General features: G+C 42.2%; 1 non-coding gene across 1 annotated transcript; it reads right to left on the reverse strand.

The window, feature by feature from the left end:
• Nucleotides 1-894: 894 nt before the first annotated feature.
• Nucleotides 895-956, reverse strand: LOC130018329 (U7 small nuclear RNA). The gene has a single exon (XR_008791559.1). It is a non-coding gene; the product is annotated as a U7 small nuclear RNA (small nuclear RNA).
• Nucleotides 957-8,884: the final 7,928 nt, after the last annotated feature.

The following is an 8,884-nucleotide window of genomic DNA, read 5'->3' on the forward strand; positions in this document are numbered from 1 at the left end:
ATTACTCATGTTAAACAATTTTTTTATTTGGTTTATCCCAATTATTTATTTGTTTTCTATATCATTAATTTATGCTTTTGCATTTATTATCACCTTTTGAAAAATTTTACTTTAGTTTATTTTACTTCTTTTCCTGATTAGTTTCTTTAATTACATAAATTACTTGCTGAATTTTCAGACATTAGAAAAACAAATGTATGTACTCAAAATTATAGATTTCCCTCAAGCAGCTTATAAACTTTATCTTACCAATGTTGAAATTCAGTATTTTAAAAACTAACTTTCAGAGTCAGAGAGGTGTTTTAGGAAGTTAGGCCTTGCATGTGTTTCTAGTTTTCCCCCGGCATCAGATAGGCCCAATAACCTTCTTCCCAAATCCTAGCACACTAGAAGTGATTTCTGAGCATAAAGCCAGGAATAAGATCTGAGCATAGCTGGGTGTGGCCCAAACCACAATTCCTGGTAAAAGTGAATAAATAGAAACTAAGTACTCTCAAATTTCCATTTTAGTTTCTTTTACCCATGAGTAAATAGAAATTTATTTTTTACTTTCAGGAATTTGTGTTATCTCTATAACAATTATGTTCTATGTTTAATCAGGCTATATGATACCAGCTTTTATTTTAATTTGTTGGTACTAATATTAGTTCTGGCCAGTCATTGTAAGTATTCTCTGTGAGCTTGAGAGAATGTGCATTCTACACTGTTGGCGGACAGTGTATTGTATGTACAACTGAACTTATTTTACGAATCAAGGATATGTCTCAGTGATAAAGCATGTGTAAGGACTCAGATTTGATTCCTGGCGCTTCTAAAAATAAAATAAATAAACGAACAAGTTTATTGCTTTTTAAAATATTTTGTATCACAACTCGTTTCGTTTGGGGGGTGAGTGTGGGCTTTCCAGTAGCAACCAGAAAAACTGCTAGACAAATTCTAAAAGAGCTGTAACACTTTTAACTAATTTCTTGATTTACCTATTAGTGATGATAGAATTGCCCACAAAGACGATGGTGTTAAGTTCTTCACATAAAAAAAGTGTCTGTCTGTGGCAGAGGCAGACTTGGGGTGGGGTTGGAAAGAGGAAAATTGAGGACATTGGTGTTGAGAAGTGTACACGGGTCAAAGGACAGGTGTTTGAGCATTGTAATACTGAAACTCAATCATGGACAACTTTGTTTTTCTCACGGTGATTTAATAAAAGAATTTTAAATACTTGAAATATTTTGAAACTACTTTATTAGGTGCATTTAAGTTGGAATTGTTAAATCTTTCTGGTAAGTCTGAATTTTAAATAATATATAGCAATCATACTAATTTCATTTTGTATTTATTATCTTCACAGGGCAAAGCCTGGCAAGCCACCAGTGAGGTATTCAATATGCAAAAAACAGTAACAACAAGTCTCACAATGGAGCTGTTACTGGTGACTGCTCGAACTATTTGTTGAACAGCGGAGGACAGTGCTACAGAGCTATTTATTATCTTAAATTCTGTTTTGTGTTGTATTAATAAACTTTCATTGACGTTCTTGTGGGCTGGAGCGATACCACAGTGTGTAGGGCGTTTGCCTTGCACACAGCCAACATGGACCCGAGTTGGATTCCTCCGCCCCTCTCAGAGAGCCCGGCAAACTACCGAGAGTATCTCTCCCACATGGTAAAGCCTGGTAAGCTACCCGTGACGTATTCAATATGCCAAACACAGTGACAAGTCTCACAGTGTTACTGGGCCCTCTTGAGCAAATCGATGAACAACGGGAGGACAGTGACAGTGACAGTGACCGTTCTTGTGGATATTACTATATATCTTTAGATTTATTGCTAACATTTCCCCCTTATTGTTTTATGTGTTTTTGTACTTAAAAAACACATGCAGCTTAAATTTGTATGTTTTTATCTGCTCTGACAATTTCACATTAAATTCAAGACATATCTATCATGATTCCTCATATATTTGAATTTATTTTGCCACCCAATTTTGCTATTTGTTTTTTCTTACTCTAATTTCTTTGTTTGGTTTTGGGGCCACACCTAGCAATGTTCAGGGGTTACTCCTGGCTTTTCACTTAGGAAGTACTCCTGGTGATACTTGGGGGACCACACGGGATGCCTGGGATTGAACTCTGGTTGGCTGTGTGCAAGGCAAGCACCTTACCCACTGTACTATCTCTCAGGTCCTCTCTAATTTTAAAATAAATTCTGGCATCTTCCCCACTCCTATTCTTTTAGACAGAGATTTTCCTCCCTCATATACATTTTTTCTCCATTGATTTAGAGACTATAAGACATTTTTAAACTTTTAGTCATTACCTAAAAGTTTCCTAGAGCTTAAATACCTTACGAATTATAATTCGGATCAGTAGTTTGGTATTTGTCCCAAATAAATATAAAATTTAGGATTTTTTAATTTTCAGTCAATTCCATCCCCCATCAATACACTAATGTTGACTCAAATATTGTTTATCATTGATTTTTGCTTCTTTAATCTCTTAGAAATTATTATAGCTTTTTATATGTATTGTTAACCTATTAAATGTTCGCACAATCTCTTCTTTTTTAAAAATTTTATTAAAACACCATGAATTACAAGGTTGTTTTTTTCTTTTTGGGTCATGCCTGGCGATGCTCTCAGGTTACTCCTAGCTCTGCACTCAGGAATCACTCCTGGCCGTGTTCAGGGGACCATATGGGATACTAGGAATTGAACCTCAGTTGGAGAGTGCAAGGCAAATGCCCTACCCACTGTGCTATCGCTCCAGCCCCTACAAAGTTATTCTTAGTTGAGTCTTAGACATACAATTTTGCAGCATGCATCCAACCACCAGTGTCAATCTCTCTCCACATATCCTCTTTGCTATCCAGACTTTCTTTTTTTTTTTTTTTTTGGTAGAGAAAGTTCAATTTTTGTTTCCGTTTCTGGTCTTGGATTTCTAGCAGGACATCTGCTTGGTTGCTAGCAGGACATTGGGGGCTCACCACGTACCAGATAGATTGAGAGGGAGGGGCTGAACACATAGCCTATGGAGGCAAAATGTTTACATTTTCACTAAGGGAATAAAATTCACAAGGATTTCCATGTAAACACCCACCAGTACAGTACTCCAACCCTGACCCCCAACCAAGACCACCAAAAAATAACGCTCAGAAATTACTGCGCGTTAATATTCAGATATCATGTTTTGTGTTTATTTATTTTTGGGGGGACATATTCTGTAATGTTCTAGACTTTTGCCTGACTGCTCAGGGGAACAGGGCTCGGGGAACCCTCTGGGGTTCTAACCATGGATCCTGGGGCAGCTACTCCCAGTTCGACTAATTTTTTTTATTTTATATTTTTTATTTTTTATGTTAAGTATTTTTATTTTTTAAATTTATTTATTTATTTATTTTGAATACCCATCTCTCCACCAGTGACCGGTTCCCACCACCGTGGATCCCAGTATGCCTCCCACCCCCCACCCCCCACCCCAGACTGATATTTTTTAATTGCACAAAACTTCCAATTGCTGGAGTAGCTCCAACTGTTCATGTATTCTGTTACAACAGTTGAGCATGAAACTAAGTCAATCAAAAGCCCAGAATGGGCCTTGGGGTAACCCAGAATGATGCTCAGGAATTGAGGAATGGAAAGCATTCTATGTGTAGTCAATATTCCTGTCTATGTGTTTGTATATCTTCATATCCAGTGGTGTTCTCAAGCTACTCTTAGCTCTGTGCTCATCAACTCTTCAAACAGTGCTCAAGTCGACAATGCACTGAATTCAACTGGGATCTAAAATAGATCAGCCACATGAATTGAAAGTCCCTTCTTCGCTCTGTAGCTGAGTGGTCATTGATTAGTTTAGTAGTGGATGAATTATGCAGCAAAAATTAAATTCTTTCAAAATTTGAACCAGTGCTCAAGAAGAATTATAGAGTGGGTGTGCAGGAGAAAGTCACTTTTTCAGTTGTGTTGACCTATTGTTCAGCTATGAGTTTTAGTTTATTAGAGGAAAATATGAATAAAATGTATAGTAAAATGGAGGGCTGGAGCAATAGCACAGTGGGTAGGGCATTTGCCTTGCACGCAGCCCACCCGGGTGTGATTCCTCCATCCCTCTCAGAGAGACTAGCAAGCTACCAAGAGTATCCCACCCACATGGCAGAGCCTGGCAAGCTCCCTGGGGCGCATTCGATATGCCAAACACAGCAACAACAAGTCTCACAATGGAGACGTTACTGGTGCCTGCTGGAGCAAATCAATGAACAGTGGGACAATGGGACGACAGTGCTAAAGTAGTACAGTGTTTAATAGTAAAACACAAAACTTAGTTATTTTAGAAGTTTACTTTTTAGTTTGAAGAGTTGATATCTGTATTTATAGACTTAATTTCTTGCAATCCCTCACAAGGGCACCTGCCAATCATGGAGTGAAATAGGAACAATGGCTTAGGGTGCACAAGAATGGTGTGGTTTATGATCAATACTTGATTGCTTTGTATAATCAGTTTTATTATTTTCTATGTCAAGGCTTGCTTCACTTTATGTCGACGTAAATTTACTGGGTGTTGAAAGATAGCCCCATGACAAGTGGGCCCTAGCAAAGCAAGTCCCAGCCCATATCCCCCCTGCAGCTGCGGCAGGTTGACAACACCAGGTACCCCCATCTCCTCCTTGCCCCTGGAATTCGCCAGGTAAGGCCACAAGGCTGGAAAAGGCCTAATGAGGCATCTCCTTGCCATGGAATCCGCCTAATAAGGCCACAAGTTCAGAGAAGGCCTAATGAGGTATTTTCTTGCCCTGGAATTCACCTAATAGGGCCATAAAACCCGAAAAGGCGTAATTGACTGCCCGGTGGGATGGCCTGGTGACAGGTACAGAAGAGAGTGGCTGGTGCTGATGGCTTGTTGCAAAATGACTGGCTGCCTGCGTGCAGTATCTAATGTGATAATTCAAATGTATTGGGTGATTTGTGCGTGGGCATTTCTGAAATGCGCGGGAAGATGGCCTATAAAAAGCCCCCTTTGAAGAGGCTCGGGGCTCTCTGTCACTGATGGTTTGCGGTCATGCTGTGAGCCCAAGCATGCTCAAATAAACCTCTTGCTTTTGCATGGACTTGGTCTCTCAGAGTTCTCCTTGACAGGTGAGGCTGTCATGATCTCGGACCCTAACAGGTGTCAGGATATGGGACATATGAGTTAACTAATTTTGTGGGTGCTTATGAAAATGACACGTGTGTAGGATGTGTTTTTTCCTCGCCTGTGCTTGTGGTGGGAGGCTGATGCTCTTGCCTAGCAGGACTGCCCTCCAGATGCTGTGAATACACTCCTCCAAAATTTATTTGTTGACGTCTCCTTGTCTCCTTGGTTCATGACCTCAAAAACTTTGAGGCTCATGTGATATTTGATGTGGACTGAAGCACAACAGTACCTGTGGACAGCTGCAGAGATTTTTTGGCAAGTAAAACAGATTATATTTGGAGGGGCTTTTGAAGGTGTTGAGGGGAAGTGAGTGAGGAAGAGAAGAAAATCAGAGAGAGGGAGTAACGCGTTCAAGAAAGAACACAGGCCTCTCCGCCCTTGGGGAGAACCCCTACACACATCCCAGTATTAGACATGGAAGTATGAAAGTACACATCTCAAGAGGGCGACACATGTGCTGGGGCACTCCACGTGCTTGTGCCCCTGGGCATAAGGAGCACATAAGACCGGGCAGCATATAAGTCGCTACAGAGATTTTTTTCAAAGAACCACTTTGTATATGCTTTGTTCAAACCTTTACTCAGTTGCCCAGGGTGTCTGAAGAACTGATGTCCCCAAATCTCTCAGATTTGGGTATTAGGAGTCCTTTGTTCCTCCCAGGAAGTCAGTAACGATCTTCTCTCTGGGCCTTTAAATCACTGTTCGGGACTTTGTGGAAGAATGGACGCAGTGCTAGTGACCCGAGCAGGCCTGCACACGACATGCCGAGATGGACCACAAGGGTCATGTGAAAGATCTCAGAACAAGCACATCATTTTCAGGATCAGTGAGTTTTTTATTGTTTTTGTTTTCTTCTTTGTATCAATTTGGGAAGGGGCACACGAAGAAGTGCTCTGCGATGATTCGTAGTGGGGCGCCAGGAACCACATGGGTGATGGGGATGGAACCCAGATTTCCACTTCATACAAAGCAAGTGCCCTTCCACTGCACTATCACTAGGGCCCACAAACCAGTTCTCTGACACCATTAAGACTTGTGCTAACTTTCTAGAGAAGGCACACTCACAGTATTCCACTATTATGAAAAATACTAGAATTTTTTAAGTTTTCATTTGACTCATTTCAGTGTCTAGGGAGATTAAGTTCCTGCATTCCCAGCATCAGGCTCTGGACTTCCTCCTAAGTTGTCGAGAGACCATAGATGTGGTGGTTGGGATGGAGCCTGGACCTCCACCGTTGAAGTCATATGCTTGCTCCACTGAGCTATCCCAACAGCCTAAAAATATGTCTATTCTATTATGAATCTTGCCAGCTACCTCATATTGATGACCTCATTCTCAATGAAACTGCAGCAATGCCAAATCCTGAAGCTGTGGTTTGAGTTCTGAAATTGATCACAGCAAGCCAGATAATAATTAATCCTATAGACCCTGGATGAATAGGCCAGCAGGCGGATCTCTGTGGTTCTCTCAGTAAAAACAGGCCCACAGAAAAGAGAAGATCCTCTGGGAGGAACACCGTGAGGAGCCTGACAGCCCTCATAGTAATTTGTGGGCTTTTGTATTTGTCTAGAACCAGTGATATCTGGGGGAGCATGGAGTGCTGGGGATCAAACCATGATCAGTCATGGGTAAGAACAACACCATCCCCTCTGTACTGTTGCTCCACCAAAACCAGCTTTGTCAATGGCTCAATAATTCACGTTTAAGGATTAAGGCTGAAGAAAATCTCTTAGTGAGTCAGAGTGAGAACAGCAGGTAGGCACACAGGGTGACAGGGAGAGATCGCTGAGCACCACCCAAAGGAACCCCTGATGACCATCAGGAAAAAACCCTCTGCAACACCAGGCCCCACAACAAAATAAAAGTACTTTTTCCAGTTTGCTCAAAAACCAAGCTAATGATCCGAGGCAAAGACAAGCGTAGGGACAGAGATTGGGGGGGGGGAGGTGGTTCTGCTGCTCCTGAAAAGGGCACCCCGACGTTGCGGGCTGTGCAGCCAGGCTGGTAAGTGACAGAGGGAGATGGGACATGGAGGGTTCCGAGTCTCATGGGCACATGACAGATGAAGAAGAATGGAGCAAAGTGAAGAAACAAAGCAAGTTTTCAAGATGCACAGTTTCGGAGAAGGAAGGTCAGCGTAAGCCCGACACACTCACCTGGATCCAGGAGCCCAAGGCAGCCGGGGTCGGCAGCACAATTCACACAAGTTCAGGGCACCACACACTGCGCAGTATCCATGCCAGGGAGGGACCGGAGACACTCACCTGTGTTGGGATCGGAGATCACCCCTGAGGATTCAGACAAAGAGTCCGGCGGGAATGCAAACCACACATCGAGATTTTATTATCCAGCTAGCTGGGGCTGAAGCATCCTAACACATAGGTCAGAGCTCAACCCTGAGTGCTTATAGTCAAGGGTTTATATAGCCATCCTGGGCTCTCAGGCCCCAGAAGCAAGCTCAAAGAAAAGAAAAAAAAAACTTCCAAAAGTAGATATAACTTCAAGCATTCCAAATACAAACATGGGAGAAAAAAAAATCAATGTCATACTTCAAGAAAACATATTGTCAGTCAGATCCAGGATACATGAGACTTGTATATCAAGAAAATATTCCCATAATAAAAAAAATAAATCTTGGGGCTGGAGCGATGGCACAGTGGGTAGGGCGTTTACTTTGCACTCAGCCAACATGGCCGACACAGGTTCGATTCCCAGCATCCCATATGGTCTTCCAAGCACCGCCAGGAGCAATTACTGAGTGTATGAGCCAGGAGTAACCTCTGAGCATCGCCAGGTGTGACCCAAAATGTAAAAAGACTATCAATGTCATACTTCAAGAAAACATATTTTCAGTCAGATCCAGAATACATGAGACTTAAATATCAAGGAAATATTCTCATACATCAAGACAGCAAGAATTCCTATAGGTCAAGGCATGTTATCAGTCAGACATAGGACACAAGATACAGGTGTGTTGACTCCTAACTCTCCAGTCCTGTGTCTGTGTAAACATCAGGGGCTATTTCACGCCAATTTGCTCCGTTAAGTCATATCCTCAGGGCCAGAGTTGCTTCCCACCAAATTGTACTTTCATCCAATTAACTCGTTTATGTCATATACCCTTCATGGCCGATCGACCAGGGTGAGAAATGTTTGGCTAGGTGCTCTTTACAACCAGGGTGACAAATGAGAAATGGTGGGCAAGCTGCTTCTCACAATTCATTGTACCTACGAGGACTGTCCTCCCATTGTTCATTGATTTGCTCAAGCAGGCCGAGTAATGTCTCAATCGTGAGACTTGTTACTGTGTTTGGCATATCAAATACATCACGGGTAGCTTGCCAGGCATTGCCGTGTGGGCGAGATACACTCGGCAGCTTGTGGGGCTCTCTGAGAGGGGCTGAGGAATCAAACTTAGATCGGCCTTGTGGGTCTCATGCAAGCCAAATGGCCCCCTCTGTGTTATGGCTCCAGTCCCTCTTTGATACATTTTACGGGTTCAAGCCACATGCAAGGCACTGGACTAATACCCATTGGATTATCGTTTTTTATTTTTCTCTTTATTGTGAGGATTTTCCTTTACTGAATCACCATGAGCTATTTACAAAGCTTTCATGGCTAAGTTTCAGTCATTCAATGATTGAACATCCAGCCCTCCACCAGTGTATTTTTCCACCACCGAAGTCCCCAGTATCCCTCTC

Source organism: Sorex fumeus, unplaced genomic scaffold (genome assembly GCF_029834395.1).
Source record: "Sorex fumeus unplaced genomic scaffold, SorFum_2.1 ptg000260l, whole genome shotgun sequence".
NCBI classification, from domain to species: Eukaryota; Metazoa; Chordata; class Mammalia; order Eulipotyphla; family Soricidae; genus Sorex; species Sorex fumeus.